Source organism: Arachis stenosperma, chromosome 9, assembly GCF_014773155.1.
Source record: "Arachis stenosperma cultivar V10309 chromosome 9, arast.V10309.gnm1.PFL2, whole genome shotgun sequence".
Taxonomy (NCBI): domain Eukaryota; kingdom Viridiplantae; phylum Streptophyta; class Magnoliopsida; order Fabales; family Fabaceae; genus Arachis; species Arachis stenosperma.
Genome location: NC_080385.1, coordinates 75,318,171 through 75,336,987, shown reverse-complemented (window position 1 = coordinate 75,336,987; position 18,817 = coordinate 75,318,171). Strand labels below are relative to the sequence as shown.

Sequence of the window (18,817 nt, the reverse complement as noted above, 5' to 3'; positions counted from 1 at the left end):
CAATATCATTGGGTGAGTGTGACTCTCTTCCATGTCCAGGATGACAAAGTCTGTTGGGAGAAAGTATTTCCCAACCTTTAGCAACACATTTTCCACCACTCCTATTGCTTGTTTTTGAGTCTTGTCAGCCAGTCTGATGACTACATCCGTGGACATTATCTCATTGATCTACAGCCTCTTCGCCAGGGATAGGGGCAGTAAGTTGATGCTTGCCCCCAAATCATAGATTTCTCTATCAAACATTGTTTTCCCTATGGCACAGGGGATGTGAAAACTCCCTGGGTCTCTTCTTTTTGTAGGCAATTTAGGTTGAATGAGGGCACTACATTCCTTGTTTAACACTATAGTCTGGCCTCCTTTGATTGAGCTTTTCCTGGGAAGAAGTTCCTTCATATACTTGATGAATGCAGGCATTTGTTGGATGGCCTTGATGAATGGTATGTTCACATGCAGAGATGCAAACAAGTCTAGGAACCTTGAGTATATTCTCTTCCCCACAGCACTATTGAGCAGTTGGGGAAATGGTGCATAGAGCTTCAGCAGCTCTTGTTGTGAGATTTCTGGTTCTTGGTGATCTCTATCCTCCTCCTCTGTTGAATTGTCTTTAGGTTGTTCGGAAAGTTTGCTTTGCTTGTCTTCAGCCAAGATCACTTGTAGTGATCATTTTGCAATCTTTCCATCTTACTTTATTTGCTTCTCCTCTTGGGTTTTTCTCCGTGTCACTTGGGAATCCATCAGTAGGTTTGGGAATCTTCTCAGCTAAGCATCCCACTTGGAATTCCAGCTTCTTGATGGTCTCTCCCTGGTTCTTAATATTGGCTCGCACCTCCTCTTTGAACACCTTGTTTTCTTGAATCTCTTGGCATATTCCTTCAAGTAAGGTTTCAATCTTAGAGAGCTTGTCATCAAATGATGGTAGATTGGGAGTAGAGGTGTTGTTTTGGTTTTGATATGGGTGTGGAGAAGTGTTGTTGTGGGGGTGTTGATATGTCCTCTGTGTGAATTGTTGATGAGCTGCATTGTTGTTGGAGTTGTAACGTCTCTGGTCTTGGCTTTGATCTTGCTGATTTCCCCACCTAAAGTTTGGGTGGTTCCTCCATCCAGAGTTATATGTTTTGGAGTATGGATCATGGACTTGTCTAGGTGAGTTTCCCACATAGTTGGCTTACTCCCAGTCACTTTCTTCTCCTATGTTTACTTCTTCTTGAGTTGGTGATGAGGTGATGGCTGCTGCAACTTGGTTCTCTTCCACATTCTTGGTAAGATCTGCCAGCTGCTTGGTGATCATCTTGTTTTGGGCTAACAGTGCATCCATGTGGTTTAGCTCCATTACTCCTCTAGTGTTACTTCTTTCAGAGGCATAGAAGTAGTCATTCTCAGCAACCGTTTCGATGACATCTATGGCTTATTCAATGGTTTTCTTCTTGTTCAAAGAGCCTCCTGATGAATGATCCACAGCCTTCTTTGACTCATAGGAAAGACCTTCATAGAAGATGTGAAGTTGGACCCACTCATTAAACATCTCTGGTGGGCATCTCCTTGTTAGGTCTTTGAACCTTTCCCAAGCTTCATAAGTATCTCCCCATCTTGCTGTCTGAACGTCTGCACTTCAGTTCTCAGCTTATTGATCCTTTGAGGGGGGTAAAACCTTGCCAGAAGCTTATTCACTACCTCCTCCCAATTTGTCAGGATTTCTTTTGGGAAGGATTCAATCCATTTGGATGCCTTGTCCCTGAGTGAAAAAGGGAACAAGAGTAGCCTATAGACATCCGGGTGGACTCCATTGGACTTCACTGTGTCACAAATCCTCAATAAGATGGTCAAGTGTTGATTCGGATCTTCTTGAGCACCTCCTCCAAATGAGCAATTATTCTGCACAAGAGTGATGAGCTGAGGTTTTAGCTCGAAATTGTTGGCATGTATGGTGGGCTTCTTATTGCTGCTCCCACAGTTTCCAGGATTAGGATTGATATAGGATCCTAAGACCCTCCTTTCTTGCCCAGCACGGTTGGCATGGCTTTGATTATGAACCTCCTTTTCATGGTTGTTCTCCAAATCCTCTTCCATGTTAGGTTTAAAATACTCTTCCTCTTCAGCACCGATTGCACGTTTTTCTCTTGCTTCCCTCCTTAATCTAAGGAGGGTCCTCTCTGGTTCAGAATCGAAGGAAGTTGAAGCCCCGCTTCTTCTCCCTGTCATACAACCAACAAGTACAAGCAAGTAACAATATGTGCAGATAGTATTGCTGTCAGAATTACTGTTAGTTGTGAGTGATGCAATATATCAAACAGTTAGTGGGTTAGCAAACTGAATGGTAAATAACAAAGAACACGAAAGAGTAGAGGGGGAAGGGAAGAAGTTAACTAAGACAGAAAGTAAATTACTCAACAGAAAATTAAATCAACAAAACAAAAATGCTTAATCTAGTGATCTCCTAATTTAATCATTGTTGATGCACAATCAATCCCCAGCAACGGCGCCATAAACTTGATGCAGGTGGAAACTGTCTCTCAACAAATTTCTTTCGGCAAGTGTACCGAATTTGTCGTCAAGTAAAAACTCACAATAGAGTGAGGTCGAATCCCACAGGGATTCATTGATCAAGCAACTTTAATTAGAAGAATGTTCTAGTTGAGCGAATTCAGAATTTGGGTTGAGATTTGCAGAAAATAAAATGGTGGGAATGTAAATGACAGAAAAAGTAAATGCTAGAATTAAATGGCTGAAAGTAAATGACTGAAAGTAGATTGCAGAATTGTAAATGGGAATGGGGTGTTTGCTCATAAAAGTAAATGCAGAAATTAAAGAGAATGGGTGAGATCAGAATTGGGGAGTTCATTGGGCGCAGAAGATGTTGCAATTCTCCGGATCAAGTTCATTTTCATCTCTTCCTCAATCAATGCAGTCATTGATCTCCTTGGCAATCTTAATTGATTGAATTACAATTTCTTGCAATTCAATCTCTCAAATCTTAATCAATAGCCAATTCCTTAGTCAATTGCTCATGAGAAGAGATGAAGTGTGGTCACTGATTATACCACATGCATTTCCCAAATCAAGTATTGAGAGGATTATAGTCACATATCCATCCAAACCCAATTTGGTCCAGCATGAGAAAGCATTTCTAGCTTGATCTCTTCATTCCTCTTTCAAGGCTCAGAAGAGATCCAAGTTTGAATAGCTTCTTTTCCAAGATAACTACCCAATGGGATGAAGATCGAAATCTTTCAAGTAAAATCAAGAGAAAAGATAGAAGAAGAATAATGAAAACTAGTATTGATCCATCAAATTACAACAGAGCTCCCTAACCCAATCAAAGGGGTTTAGTTGTTCATAGCTCTAGAAAATGAAAACAAAGATGGAGAATACATCATGGAACTAGAAGAGCAGAGAAAGTAAAATACAGAGAGTAGTGCTATTTTTCAACTTCCAGAACTTCCTAAATAATTCAAAGCTACTCTTATATATACTACTCTTCTCAGCTTCTAGTTGGTAATTTAAGTCTTGGGCCTTTGGATCTTGAGTTTGAAGCAGTTCTCTTCTTCATTTGGGCTTGGTTTTACTTGCAGAGAGAAAGTGTGAAGTGGGCAGAGACTTTAGCTTAGGACGTTAGGGGTGTTAACGTTTAGTGAAAGTATGAGTTCGAGAACGTTAGTGACACTCAACATTGTCACTAACGTTCCAATGTACCCCTTTGCCTCACGTTAGAGTCCATGTTAACTAGGTTAACGTGGCTTCTAACGTGGCCTTGCCAACCTTCGAGAACGTTAGTGACACTTAACATTGTCACTAACATTCTAGTGTGCCCCTATGTCTCACGTTAGAGTCCCACGTTAACTAGGTTAACGTGGCTTCTAACGTGGCCTTGCCAACCTTCGAGAACGTTAGTGACGCTTAACATTGTCACTAACGTTCTAGTGTGCCCCTATGTCTCACGTTAGATTTCCACGTTAACTAGGTTAACGTGGCTTCTAACGTGGCCATTCTTAGCCATCCCCAACGTTAGTGACAATGTTGAGTGTCACCAACGTTGGCTCATCTTTCACTCATCAACGTTAGCTTCCACGTTAACTAAGTTAACATGAAAGTTAACGTGGCTCCTTGGGGGTTTTGTGGGTGCTTCCAACGTTAGTGACAATGTTGGGTGTCACTAACGTTGTCGACCTCCCTTGCCTTTTACGTTAGCTCCCACGTTAACCAAGTTAACGTGGGAGTTAACGTTGTACATTGCACCTTAGGCCAACGTTAGTGACAATGTTGAGTGTCACTAACGTTGGCTTCCTTCCCCCTTTTAACGTTAGAGGCCACGTTAACTAAGTTAACGTGGACTCTAACGTGGCCACTTATGATCGTTGGCCAACGTTAGTGATAATGTTAAGTGTCACTAACGTTGGCTCAAAGTCCCTTCTTCACGTTAGAGTTCACATTAACTTAGTTAACGTGACTCTTAACGTGGGCAATGATGGCTTCGAGAGCGTTATTGGCAATCACTTTTCTCATTAACTTTGCAAGTTACCTCCCATTCCACGTTAGTGGTAACGTTAATTAGATTAACGTGACTGCTAAGTGGTTCTTCCTTGCTTCCTTTGGTCCTGAAATCAAGCAATAGAGTGCATCAAAGTTCTAGTCCAAGTCATGGGTAATGCAACATACAATTTGTCACTAAACTCATGCAAAATCCTCATGAAATCATGTAAAATTCACAATGTATGCTTGAATCAAGGTGTAAGTGAATATCTACCCAAAACTAGCTTATTTCCTAAGGAAATACATGAAACTACCTTAAAAACAGTAAAGAAAAGGTCAGTGAAACTGGCCAAGATGCCCTGGCATCAGCGTCTAAGGTATCTACCTCTAGAACGCCTCTCTTCTGAGTTACCCCATTGTTTACAGGGTAAGTGTATAAATACTGGTTGTTGAAAACCATGTCAATGAGCTCCTGCGCCTCTTCAAGTCTCTTCTTCAAGTGGAGGAATTTACCTGCAGAGTGTTCCAAAGCCATCTTGAACATCTCAGATATACAATCATAGAAGATATCTAACATAGTCCAATCTGAGATCATGTCGGGAAGACATCTCTTGATAAATTGCTTGTATCTTTCCCAAGCTTCATAGAGGGATTCACCCTCCTTTTGTCTGACAGTTTGTACTTTCACCCTAAGCTTGCTCAGCTTTTGAGGTGGAAAGAACTTGGTCAAGAATTCATTGACCACCTTCTCCCATGAATCCAGGCTTTCGTTAAGCTGAGAATCCAGCCATAGCCTTGCTCTGTCTCTTAATGCAAAGGGGAAGAGCATGAGCTTGTAGACTTCTGGATTTACTCCATTAGTCTTGACAGTGTCACATATCTGCAGAAAGTCAGATATGAATTTGTTTGGATCTTCCTGTGAAAGTCCAAGAAACTGGCAGTTCTGTTGTATCAGAATGACCAGTTGAGGCTTCAACTTAAAGTTATTTGCACCAATAGCTGAAATGGAGATGCTGCACCCATAGAAATCAGAATTTGGTGCAGTGTAAGATCCTAGGACCTTTCTTGTGTCACCCCTATTGTCTGGATTAGCTGCCATTGTTGTTTCTTCAGCTTCTTGTTTTATAGCTCTTGTTAGATTCCTTACAGATCTACTAGCCTGAGCTTATTGCAGATGCCTTCTTAGAGTCCTTTCAGGTTCAGGATACGGATCAAAGAGAGGTTCTTTATCCCTACTCTTGTTCATAAACAAGAAGAAAGAAACCACGAAGAGAAGAAGAAAGGATTCTGGTGCACGAAATTGTGTATGCCAATATTAATGGACTATTTAACACAGCTTCGCACAACTAACCAGCAAGTGCACTGGGTCGTCCAAGTAATACCTTACATGAGTAAGGGTCAAATCCCACGGAGATTTTTGGCTTGAAGCAAGCTATGGTTATTTTATTATTCTTAGTCAGGATACCAATAGGGCTCTTTAGTTTCGTATTAAGTAAAAAGGGCATAAAGTAAATACTTATTGTGCAATAATGGAGAATATGTTGGAGTTTTGGAGATGCTTTGTCCTCTGAATCTCTACAATATACTGCTTTCTTACTTTCAGAATTTGCAAGGCTCCTTCCATGGCAAGCTATATGTAGGGTGTCACCGTTGTCAATGGCTACTTCCCATCCTCTCAGTGAAAATAGTCCAAATGCTCTGTCACAGCACGGCTAATCAGTTGTTGGTTCTCGATCATGTCGGAATAGAATTTATTGATTCTTTTGTGTTTGTCATCACGCCCAACACTCGCGAGTTTGAAGCTCGTCACAGTCATCCAATCCCAGAATCCTACTTAGAATACTACAGACAAGGTTTAGACTTTCCGGATTCTCATGAATGCCGCCATCAATTCCAACTTATACCACGAAGATTCTGATTAAGGAATCTAAGAGATACTCATTCAATCTGATGTAGAACAAAGGTGGTTGTCAGGCACACATTCATGGGGTGAGGAAGGTGATGAATGTCACGGATCATCACCTCCTTCATAATAAGGCGCGAATGAACATCTTAGACAGGAACAAGCATATTTGAATGAGAAACAGAAATAATTGCATTAATTCATCGAGACGCTGCAGAGCTCCTCACCCCCAACAATAGGGTTTAGAGACTCATGCTGCCAAAAGGTACAAATTTCAGATCTAAAAATGTCATGAGATACAAAATAAGTCTCTAAAAGTTGATTAAATGACTAAATCCCCATTTTGGTCCCTCAGATTCACACTATTACTCATTTTGGTCCTCGAAATTTAAAGTTACCTATATTGGTCCTCCAGATTCAAGTTCGGACACCAATGTGGTCCCTCGACTCTTTCTTGCGATGACTAAACAAATATAATGCTGAGATGGCACCCTCCCTACCACGCTGGATGATGAGTAAACGACTTCATTTACCCTAGGCACCTAAACAAGTCAGAAATGTGGTCGCTTTGTATATGAAGGTAGAATAAACGATGGAGACCCAAAATAAAATATTCTTTTTCTTCTCTACCTCCACTATTCTTCATTTTTGACTTGTTTGGACGCTAAAAGTAAACGACATCGTTTACTCATCATCCAGTGTGGTAAGGAGGGTGCCATCTTAGCACTCCGTTTGCCTAATCATTGCCAGAAAGAGTTGAGGGACCATATTGGTGCCTGAACGCAAATCTGGAGGACTAGTATAGGTAATTTTGAATTTCGAGGACCAAATTGAGTAATCGCGTGAATCTGAGGGACCAAAATGGAGATTTAGTCTTGTTTAAATACTAAACTATTAACCTAGGTTTACAGCAAATGAGTAGACTAAGATAATTGGTGCAGAAATCCACTTCTGGGGCCCACTTGGTGTGTACTAGGGCTGAGACTTAAGCCTCTCACGTGCTTGGGCTGTTTCTGGAGTTGAACGCCAGGTTGTAATGTGTTTTGGGCGTTGAACTCCAACTTGTAACCTGTTTCTGGCGCTAGACGCCAGACTGCAACATGGAACTGGCGTTCAACGCCAGTTTACGTCATCTATCTTCGCGCAAAGTATGGACTATTATATATTTCTGGAAAGCCCTGGATGTCTACTTTCCAACCCAATTAAGAGCGCACCAATTGGACTTCTGTAGCTCCAAAAAAGCTATTCCGAGTGCAGGGAGGTCAGAATCCAACAGTATCAGCAGTCCTTTTTCAGCCTAAATCAGATTTTTGCTCAGCTCCCTCAATTTCAGCCAGAAAATACCTGAAATCACAGAAAAACACACAAACTCATAGTAAAGTCTAGAAATATGATTTTTGCTTAAAAACTAATAAAATTCTATTAAAAACTAATAAAAACATGCTAAAATCTACATGAAATTACTCCCAAAAAGCGTATAAAATATCCGCTCATCAGATTCTCTACGTTAGAGTATAGAAGTCTTTTGTTAGAGAGATAGATAAAAAAGAAAAGAAAAGAAAATGTCTTTAACTTAAAAGAGAAGTTTTCGAAAATGGAGAGGGAAGAAAAGAAGATTTTTGAAATTAAAGAGAGGAAAGAAGTAGAAGATTTTCAAAAAAAGATGGGAGAGAAAAAGGTTAAGAATTTTCGAAAATAGAAGAGAGAGAGAGAGAGAGAGAGAGAGAGGTTAGAAGATTTTGAAAAAGGGGAAAGAGAATTAAGAATTGAAGAGATACCAATCTTTTAAAATTGAAACAAGATAAAACAAATAACTAACTAAAAAGATTTAAAAATAAGAGATTTGATTTTGAAAAGTTTTGAAAATTGAAAAAGAAAGTGTTAGTAAAAGGATTTGAAAGATTAAATTTGAAAAGAGAAAAGTCAAATTAGATAAGATAAGATTTTAAAAATTTTAAAGAGAAAAGATTTGATTTTAAAAAATTTTAAAATTAGAAAGAGGAAATCAAGAAAAGATTTTGAAAATTGAATTTTAGAAAAAGTCAACAGAGATAGAAGATAAGATAAGATTTTAAAATTTTAAAGATTTTAAAAATTAAAATTCAAAAGAAAGAAAAACTAACAAATTACTAAACTTTTGAAAATTAAATTTTTAAAAGAAGGATATGATAGCAAAATTTTAAAAATCAAAGAAAGGAAAGATAAGACAGAGACTTAAAGAAAAGATAAGCAAGAAATAGAAGACTACTAACCAAGACACCAAACTTAAAAAATTTTTAAATTGAATAAAAGCAATTTTCGAAAAATAGATAAGGAAAAATACTAAAAGACACCAAATTCAAAAATTTTGAAATTAAAGACACTAAATTTTCGAAAATTAAAAAGGACAAACACTAAAGGACACCAAACTTAAGAATTTTTGAAATCAAACAAGAAAAATAGTAAGAACATTTCAAACATCAAGAAAGAAAAGTAAGAACAGCTTTCAGAAGGACTCGAAAAAAGAAATGAAAATCAAAGTGACACCAAACTTAAAAATTGACACAAGACTCGAACAAAAGAAAAAAGATGCTTAAAGTTGAAAATAATATATATTTTTTGTTTGAAGATTTTTAAAACGAAAACAAGAAACACAACAAAAAAAACAGTAAAAATTACCTAATCTAAGGAGCAAGACAACCGTTAGTTTGTCAATCACAAACAATCCTCGACAACAGTGCCAAAAAATTGGTGTGTGAAATTTAAACTCACACAACTGAACCGGTAAGTTCACCGGGTCGTCCAAGTAATACCTCAGGTGAGTGAGGGTCGAATCCCACGAGGATTGCCGAATTGACCAAGATGTGGTTATCTTGCAGATCTTAGTCAGATGAGTACAAGGATAGTTGTTGTTATATGCGCACAAACAAGCAGTAATTATAGAACGTAGAGACAGTAATTAGCAGTAGTTAACGCTTCGGAGATACTTCTTCTTCTGGATTAACCCGTCATACTTTCTACTTCAACAATGAATGATTCCTTCAATGGCAAGGCTGTAAGTGATTAAGTCATGAGTCATGGTCATTAATCTCCTCAGGTCCAGACCAAACATTCGAACGAACTAGATCAATCTGGGAGAGTGTGAAGCACGTGCAAGTCAATCCCTTTCATGATCCTACTAAAACCTCCACAGACAAGATCAGATCAACCGGATCAAAGACTGATGCTCTTATGGTTCTAGCCCTTAGAGCCACAGAAACCTCAATTTCCCTTGACTAACGAGGTTATATGTCACATACCCCAATTAATCCAGATAATTCTGTTGGAACCATGATGCATCCTCAAGTTGTAGCTCAATACTATCCGGGTCAGGACTCATAGAGAACTCATGTAGAATCAAGATTCATAAAGATGAAGAATGAAAATGCAATATAGAATAGAATCAAACATTATTGAAAGAGAAAAGTAATTGTATTAATCCATAGGAATCAGCAGAACTCCTAACCTTAACTTAGGAGGTTTAGTTGCTCATACTGTACAAAAGGTTCACACGTTCCAGAAGTCTAAAAGACTAAAGATCGGGATCCCTAAACAAGAATGATCTAACTTCTATACATACTAAACTAATAATTAAGAATTCCACGTACAAATGAAGTAAACTAAATAACATGATGCGAAAATCCACTTCTGGGCCCACTTGGGCTAAGCTTGGCTTCTTACTTGAAGGAGTGGGTGTTGGACGCCCACTAGGGAGTGTCCATGATGCTTCCTTGCTCCCCTTGGGGAGTTGAATGCTGGATTTGGGCGTTCAACGCTGGCTTGAGTCCCTTTGGAGCGTTGAACGCCAGAAAGGGGGTGGTTTGGGCGTTCAACGCTCAATTTGAGCAATCCAATCTGAAGAAAAGTATAGACCATTATATATTTCTGAAAAGCTCTGGAAGTTAGCTTTCCAACTCCATTGATAACGCGATAATTGGACCTCTGTAACTCCAAAAATGCTCGTTTGAATACTCGGAGGTCAGTCTTTTGCCAAAACTTGCCAAATTCACCCAAAATTCACCTAAAATTATAAAAAAATACAAAAAACATAAAAGATCAAAGTAACATCCAAAAAGTGAATTTTGCATAAAAACCTACTTAAACATAATAAAACTCAACAAAACATACTGAAAACACTAAGAAAATAACATAAAAAAGCGTATAAAGTATCCGCTCATCAGGCAACCAATCACATTACTGTTCAATCAAATACCAGAAATATGATCCTCTTTTTAATTAATTAAACCAAATTCATTCTTTTGAAAAGCAAGTTAAATCCTTGTTTTTACTCCACCAAGACCCCAAACTACATCAAAACTGTTCATACCCTGGGTCGAGCTGTCCGACCCGGGATGTTCGACAGACAAAGCGACCGACATCTTCAGGTCAGGACAACCCGACCTCTTCTCAAAGAGCTCGGCCAAGTCACAGAAAAGCCCAAACAAAGGGCCCAAATAGAGGAACACGTCCCAAATCCAAGGGCAGCCCAAGCCTACAGGGAGAAGGGCGGTTCCCTTGAAGATAAGATGACCTCACCTGAAGATAAGATAAAGATAAGATAAGATTACTAACTTATCTTATCCACAAAAGGTCACATCTCACCATTATAAATACACTGGAGCACCCAGGTATAACTCATACTCTGATTCTACACAATACCTGTTTAATACCCTTGCTAACTTAAGCATCGGAGTCCCTTGTAGGTACCCCCCACCCTCCGAGGACGAAGGCTCAGTAGCATTCTCAGTTCCACAAGTCGGACACACCAGCTCCGGCCGCTAGACACCCGCCGGATACGTCGGCTCCGACCAGCACAGAAGATCTCATCCGAGATCGACCTACAGTTTCAGGTAACCCTCGGAATATTGGTGCCGTTGCCGGGGAACCTGGAAGTCATCCCATCACCATGGCGGATGGTGGACGAAATTGTGATTCATTTGTTATTGTATTTTGTAAAATTCATTGCTTTTTCTTTCCCTAGCAATGGCGCCAAAAAAACATGATGCCAATACCATGGTTCATAACTATGTGTGGTCACAACTCCGTTCAACTTAACCAGCAAGTGTACTGGGTCATCCAAGTAATACCTTACGTGAGTAAGGGTCGATCCCATAGAGATTGTTGGTATGAAGCAAGCTATGGTCATCTTGTAAATCTCAGTCAGGCAGATTATAATTGATTATGGATTTTCGAATAATAATAAATACTAAACAGGAAATAAAGATAAAATTACTCATGTATTTCCATGGTGGAAATTTCAGATAGGTGTATGGAGATGCTGTGCTCCTCCTGAATCTCTGCTTTCCTACTGCTTCATCCAATCGTTCTTACTCCTTTCCATGGCAAGCTGTATGTAGGGCATCACCTTTGTCAATGGCTACATCCCATCCTCTTAGTGAAAATGGTCCAAATGCTTTGTCACAGCACGGTTAATCATCTGTCGGTTCTCAATCAGGTTGGAATAGAATCCCTTGATTCTTTTGCGTCTGTCACTAACGCCCAGCCTTCAGGAGTTTGAAGCTCGTCACAGTCATTCAATCCCGGAATCCTACTCGGAATACCACAGACAAGGTTAGACTTTCCGAATTCCCATGAATGCTGCCATCAATTCTAGCTTATACCACGAAGATTCTGTTTAAGGAATCCAAGAGATATGCGTCCGGCCTAAGGTAGAACGGAAGTGGTTGTCAGTCACGCGCGTTCATAGGTGAGAATGATGATGAGTGCCACGGATCATCACATTCATCAAGTTGAAGTGCAACGAATATCTTAGAATAGGAATAAAGAGAAATGAATAGAAAATAGTAGTAATTGTATTGAAACTTGAGGTACAGCAGAGCTCCACACCCTTAATCTATGGTGTGTAGAAACTCCACCGTTGAAAATACATAAGTGAAAGGTTCAGGCATGGCCGAATGGCCAGCCCCCAAAACGTGATCAATAGTCTCCTAAGATGAAGAATAAAACAAAATTGAGACCAAAGATGTAACGTGGTCAAAAGACGTTGAATACAATAGTAAAATATTCTATTTATACTAAACTAGCTACTAGGGTTTACAGAGGTAAGTAATTGATGCATAAATCCACTTCTGGGGCCCACTTGGTGTGTTTTTGGGCTGAGCTTGATCCATCCACGAGCTGAGGCTTCTTTTGGAGTTGAACCCCAAGTTATAACGTGTTTTGGGCGTTCAACTCCGGGTCGTGACGTGTTTCTGGCGTTTTACTCCAGACAGCAGCATGGAACTGGCGTTGAGCGCCAGTTTACGTCGTCAATTCCCGAATAAAGTATAGACTATTATATATTGCTGGAAAGCTCTGGATGTCTAATTTCCAACGCCGTTGAGAGTGCACCATTTGGAGTTCTGTATCTCGAGAAAATCTATTTCGAGTACAGGGAGGTCGGATTCCAACAGCATCAGTAGTCCTTTGTCAGCCTCATATCAGAGTTTTTCTCAAGTCCCTTAATTTCAGCCAGAAATTACCTGAAATCATAGAAAAACACACAAACTCATAGTAAAGTCCAGAAATGTGAATTTAACATAAAAACTAATGAAAACATCCCTAAAAGTAGCTTGAACTTACTAAAAACTACCTAAAAACAATGCCAAAAAGCGTATAAATTATCCGCTCATCACAACACCAAACTTAAATTGTTACTTGTCCCCAAGTAACTGAAAATCAAATAGGATAAAAAGAAGAGAATATACTAGAAATTCCAAAATATCAATGAGTATTAATTCTAATTAAATGAGCGGGACTTGTAGCTTTTTGCTTCTGAACAGTTTTAGCATCTCACTTTTTCCTTTGAAGTTCAGAATGATTGGCTTCTCTATGAACTTAGAATTTCGGATAGTGTTATTGACTTTCCTAGTTAAGTATGTTGATTCTTGAACACAGCTACTTATGAGTCTTGGTCGTGGCCCTAAGCATTTTGTTTTCCAGTATTACAACCGGATACATAAATGCCACAGACACATAACTGGGTGAACCTTTTCAGATTGTGACTCAGCTTTGCTAGAGTCCCCAGTTAGTGGTGTCCAGAGCTCTTAAGCACACTCTTTTGCTTTGGATCACGACTTTAACCACTCAGTCTCAAGCTTTTCACTAGGACCTGCATGACACAAGCACATGGTTAGGGACAGCTTAGTTTAGCCGCTTAGGCTTGGATTTTATTTCCTTGGGCCCTCCTATCCATTGATGCTCAAAGCCTTGGATCCTTTTTAGCCTTGCCTTTTGGTTTTAAGGGCTATTGGCTTTTTCTGCTTGCTTTTTCTTTCTTTCTTTCTATTTTTTTTTTCGCCACTTTTTTTTCACAAGCTTTTGCTTTTTCACTGCGTTTTCTTGCTTCAAGAATCAATTTCATGATTTTTCAGATTGTCAATAACATTTCTCTTTGTTCATCATTCTTTCAAGAGCCAACAGTTTTAACATTCATAAACAATAAGATCAAAAATATGCACTGTTTAAGCATTCATTCAGAAAACAAAAAGTATTGTCACCACATCAATATAATTAAATTAAATTCAAGGACAATTTTCGAAATTTATGTACTTCTTGTTCTTTTGAATTAAAAACATTTTTCATTTATGAAAGGTGAAGGATTAATGGAATTATTCATAACTTTAAGACATAGTTACTAAACACTAATGATCATGAAGTAGAGACACAAAACATAAATGAACATAACATAAAAATCGAAAAGCAGAAAGAAATAAGAACAAGGAATGAATCCACCTTAGTGGCGTCTTCTTCTTGAAGGACCAACAATGTCCTTAAGCTCTTCTATGTCCCTTCCTTGCCTTTGTTGCTCCTCTCTCATTGCTCTTTGATCTTCTCTTATTTCATGAAGAATGATGGAGTGCTCATAATGTTCCACCCTTAATTGTTCCACATTGTAGCTCAAATCTTCTAAGGAAGTGTTAAGTTGTTTCCAATAGTTGTTGGGAGGAAAGTACATCCCTTGAGGCATCTCAGGGATTTCTTGATGATGAGCTTCCTCATGCATCTCTTGAGATCCGTGGAGGGTCTCTCTTGCTTGCTCCATCCTCTTCTTGGTGATGGGCTTATCCTCTTCAGTGGGGATGTCTCCTTCTATGATAACTCCAGCTGAGTAACATAGATGGCAAATAAGGTGAGGAAAAGCTAGCCTTGCCATGGTGGAGGGCTTTTCGGCTATTTTGTAGATTTCATTGGAGATGACTTCATGAACTTCTACTTCCTCTCCAATCATGATGCTATGAATCATGATGGCCCGATCCACAGTAACTTCAGATCGGTTGCTAGTGGGAATGATGGAGCGTTGAATGAACTCCAACCATCCCCTAGCCACAAGCTTGAGGTCCAGTCTTCTTAATTGAACTGGCTTGCCTTTGGAGTCTCTTTTCCATTGAGCTCCTTCCACACATATGTCCATTAGGACTTGGTCCAACCTTTGATTAAAGTTGACCCTTCTAGTGTAGGGGCGTACATCTCCTTGCATCATGGGCAAGTGGAACGCCAACCTCACATTCTCCGGACTAAAATCTAAGTATTTCCCCCGAACCATTGTGAGATAATTCTTTGGACTCGGGTTCATACTTTGATCATGGTTCCTAGTGATCCATTCATTGGCATAGAACACTTGAACCATTAAGATTCCGGCTTGTTGCATGGGGTTGGTTAGGACTTCCCAACCTCTTCTTCGGATCTCATGTCGGATCTCCGGATACTCATTTTTCTTGAGCTTGAAAGGGACCTCCGGAATCACCTTCTTTTTTGCCACAACATCATAGAAGTGGTCTTGATGGCTTTTGGAGATGAATCTTTCCATCTCCCATGACTCGGAGGTGGAAGCTTTTGTCTTCCCTTTTCCTTTTCTAGAGGATTCTCCGGCCTTAGGTGCCATTGATGGTAATGGAAAAACAAAAAGCTTATGCTTTTACCACACCAAACATAAAATATTGCTCGCCCTCGAGCAAGAGAAAAAAGAAGAGAAGAAGAAGAAGAAGAAAATTTGGAGGAGAGTGAGAGATGGTGTTTTGGCCAAGGTGTAGAAGAGGGGGTTTGTGTTGTGTGAAAATGAAGTAGAATGGAAGGGTATATATAGGGAGGGGAGAGGGTGTAGTTTTGGTCATTTAGGGATAGTTTGGGTGGAAAAGTGTTTTTGAATTTTGAAGGTAGGTGGGGTTTATGGGGAAGAGTGGATGGATGTGAGTGGTGAAGGGGGTAATTAGGAAGAGAGATTGAAGTTGTTGGGAAGTGTGATATGGGGAAGAGTGTTATAGGATTAGGAGGTAAGGTGAGAATATGTTAGGTGGGGATCCTGTGGGGTCCACAGATCCTGAGATGATCCTGTGGGGTCCACAGATCCTGAGGTGTCAAGGATTTACATTCCTGCACCAATTAGGCATGTAGAATGCCTTTGCACACCATTCTGGCGTTTAAACGCCGAGGTGATGCACGTTCTGGGCGTTCAACGCCCATGTGTAGCATGTTTCTGGCGTTGAACGCCAGTTCCATACTTGTTACTGGCGTTCAGCGCCAGCCTTCCTCAAGGCACATTCCTGGCGTTCAAACGCCGGAATGTTGCTTGTTTCTGGCGTTCAGCGCCAGATTCATGCTCTGTTCTGGCGTTGAACGCCAGCCAGATGCTCTTTACTGGCGTTGAACGCCGGTCTGTCCTTCCTCCAGGGTGTGATTTTTCTTCTGCTGCTGTTGATTCTGTTTTTAATTTTTATATTTTTCTTGTGACTCCACATGATCATGTACCTAATAAAACACAAAATAACAATAAAATAAAATTAAAATTAGATAAATAAAAATTGGGTTGCCTCCCAACAAGTGCTTTTTTAATGTCAATAGCTTGACAGTGGGCTCCCATGGAGCCACAAAGGTGATCAGGTCAATGTTGTATAGTCCCAACACCAAACTTAGAGTTTGGATACGGGGTCTTAAAACCAAACTTAGTGTTTGGTTGTGGCCTCCTAACACCAAACTTAGAGTTTGACTGTGGGGGCTCTTCTTGACTCTGAACTGAGAGAAGCTCTTTGTGCTCACTCTCTTTTGTCATAGAGGGATGGCCATGTGCCTTAAACACAAGGTAGTCCCCATTCAATTGAAGGACTAATTCACCTCTGTTGACATCTATCACAGCTCCTGCTGTGGCTAGGAAAGGTCTTCCAAGGATGATACACTCATCCTCTTCCTTCCTAGTGTCTAAGATTATGAAATCAGCAGGGATGTAAAGGCCTTCAACCTTTACTAACACGTCCTCTACTATTCCATAAGCTTGTCTCAATGACTTGTCTGCCAATTGTAATGAGAACAAGGCAGGTTGTACCTCAATGATCCCCAGCTTCTCCATTACAGAGAGTGACATAAGATTTATCCCTGACCCCAGATCACATAGAGCTTTTTCAAAGGTCATGGTGCCTATGGTACAAGGTATTAAGAACTTGCCAAGATCTTGTCTCTTTTGAGGTAAAATTTGCTGAATCCAGGTATCTAGTTCATTAATGAGCAGGGGAAGTTCACTTTCCCAAGTCTCATTACCAAACAACTTGGCATTCAGCTTCATGATAGCTCCTAAATATTGAGCAACTTGCTCTCCAGTCACATCTTCATCCTCTTCAGAGGAAGAATAGTCTTCAGAGCTCATGAATGGCAGAAGGAGATTTAATGGAATCTCTATGGTCTCTGTATGAGCCTCAGATTCCTTTGGATCCTTAATAGGAAACTCCTTCTTGCTTGAGAGACGTCCCAGGAGGTCCTCCTCACTAGGATTTTCGTCCTTCTCCTCCCTTGTGCATTCGGCCATATTGATCACATCAATGGCCTTGCACTCTCCTTTTAGATTTTCTTCTGTATTGCTTGGGAGAGTACTGGGAGGAGTTTCAATGACTTTCTTACTCAGCTGGCCCACTTGTGCCTCCAGATTTCTGATGGAGGATCTTGTTTCACTCATGAAACTGAAAGTGGCTTTTGACAGATCAAAGACTAGATTGGCTAAATTAGAAGTGTTTTGTTCAGAATTCTCTGTCTGTTGCTGAGAAGATGATGGAAAAGGCTTGCTATTGCTCAGCCTATTGCGTCCACCATTGTTAAAGCCTTGTTGAGGCTTTTGTTGATCCTTCCATGAAAAATTTGGATGATTTCTCCATGATGAATTATAGGTGTTTCCATAAGGTTCACCCATGTAATTTACCTCTGCTATTGCAGGGTTCTCAGGATCATAAGCTTCTTCAGAAGCTGCCTCTTTAGTACTGTTGGATGCATTTTGCCATCCATTCAGACTTTGAGAAATCATGTTAACTTGCTGAGTCAACACTTTGTTATGAGCCAATATGGTATTCAAAGCATCAATTTCAAGAACTCCCTTCCTCTGAGGTGTCCCATTATTCATGGAATTCCTCTCAGAAGTGTACATGAACTGGTTATTTGCAACTATGTCAATAAGTTCTTGAGCTTCTGCAGGTGTTTTCCTTAGGTGAATGGATCCACCTGCAGAATGGTCCAGTGACATTTTCAAAAATTCAGATAGACCATAATAGAATATATCAAATATGGTCCATTCTGAAAACATGTCAGATGGACACCTTTTGGTCAACTGCTTGTATCTTTCCCAAGCTTTATAGAGGGATTCACCATTTTTTTGTTTGAAGGTCTAAACATCCACTCTAAGCTTGCTCAGCTTTTGAGGAGGAAAGAATTTATCCAAGAAGGTTGTGACCAGCTTATCCCAGGAGTCCAGGCTATCCGTAGGTTGTGAATCTAACCATATTCTAGCTTTGCCTCTTACAGCAAAAGGGAAAAGCATGAGCCTGTAGACTTTAGGATCTACTCCATTAGTCTTAACAGTCTCACAAATCTGCAAGAACTCAGTTAAAAACTGGTAAGGATCTTCAGATGAAAGTCCATAAAACTTGCAGTTCTGTTGCATTAAAGCAACTAGTTGAGGTTTAAGCTCAAAATTGTTGGCTCCAATGGCAGGAATGGAGATGCTTCTTCCATCAAATTTGGACGTTGGTTTTGTGAAGTCACCAAGCATTCTCCTTGCATTATTGTTGTTGGGTTCGGCTGTCATCTCCTTCTCTTGTTCGAAAATTTCTGAAAGGTTGTTTCTGGATTGTTTAGCTTCTCTTAGTTTCCTCTTCAGAGTCCTTTCAGGTTCAGGATCAATTTCAACAAGAGTGCCTTTTTCCTTGTTCCTGCTCATATGAAAGAGAAGAAAACAAGAAAAGAAGAGGAATCCTCTACGTCACAGTATAGAGATTCCTTTATGTTAGTAGAAGTAGAAAGGGGGGAAGAGTGAAGAAGAATGGGTTCAGATTTTTAGATGAAGAGAGGTGAAGAGAAGTGTTAGTAAATAAATAATTAAATAGAATAAGAAAAGAGAGGGAGAATTCAAAAATTAATTTTTGAAAAGGAGTTAGTAATTTTGAAAATTAAAGA

The 18,817-nt window shown here is 39.8% G+C and overlaps 1 non-coding gene across 1 annotated transcript; it reads left to right on the top strand.

Annotated features, from left to right (window-relative positions):
- The first annotated feature begins 17,946 nt into the window (after positions 1–17,946).
- On the top strand, positions 17,947–18,050 carry LOC130953032 (small nucleolar RNA R71). The gene has a single exon (XR_009075205.1). It is a non-coding gene; the product is annotated as a small nucleolar RNA R71 (small nucleolar RNA).
- The last annotated feature ends 767 nt before the right edge of the window (positions 18,051–18,817 follow it).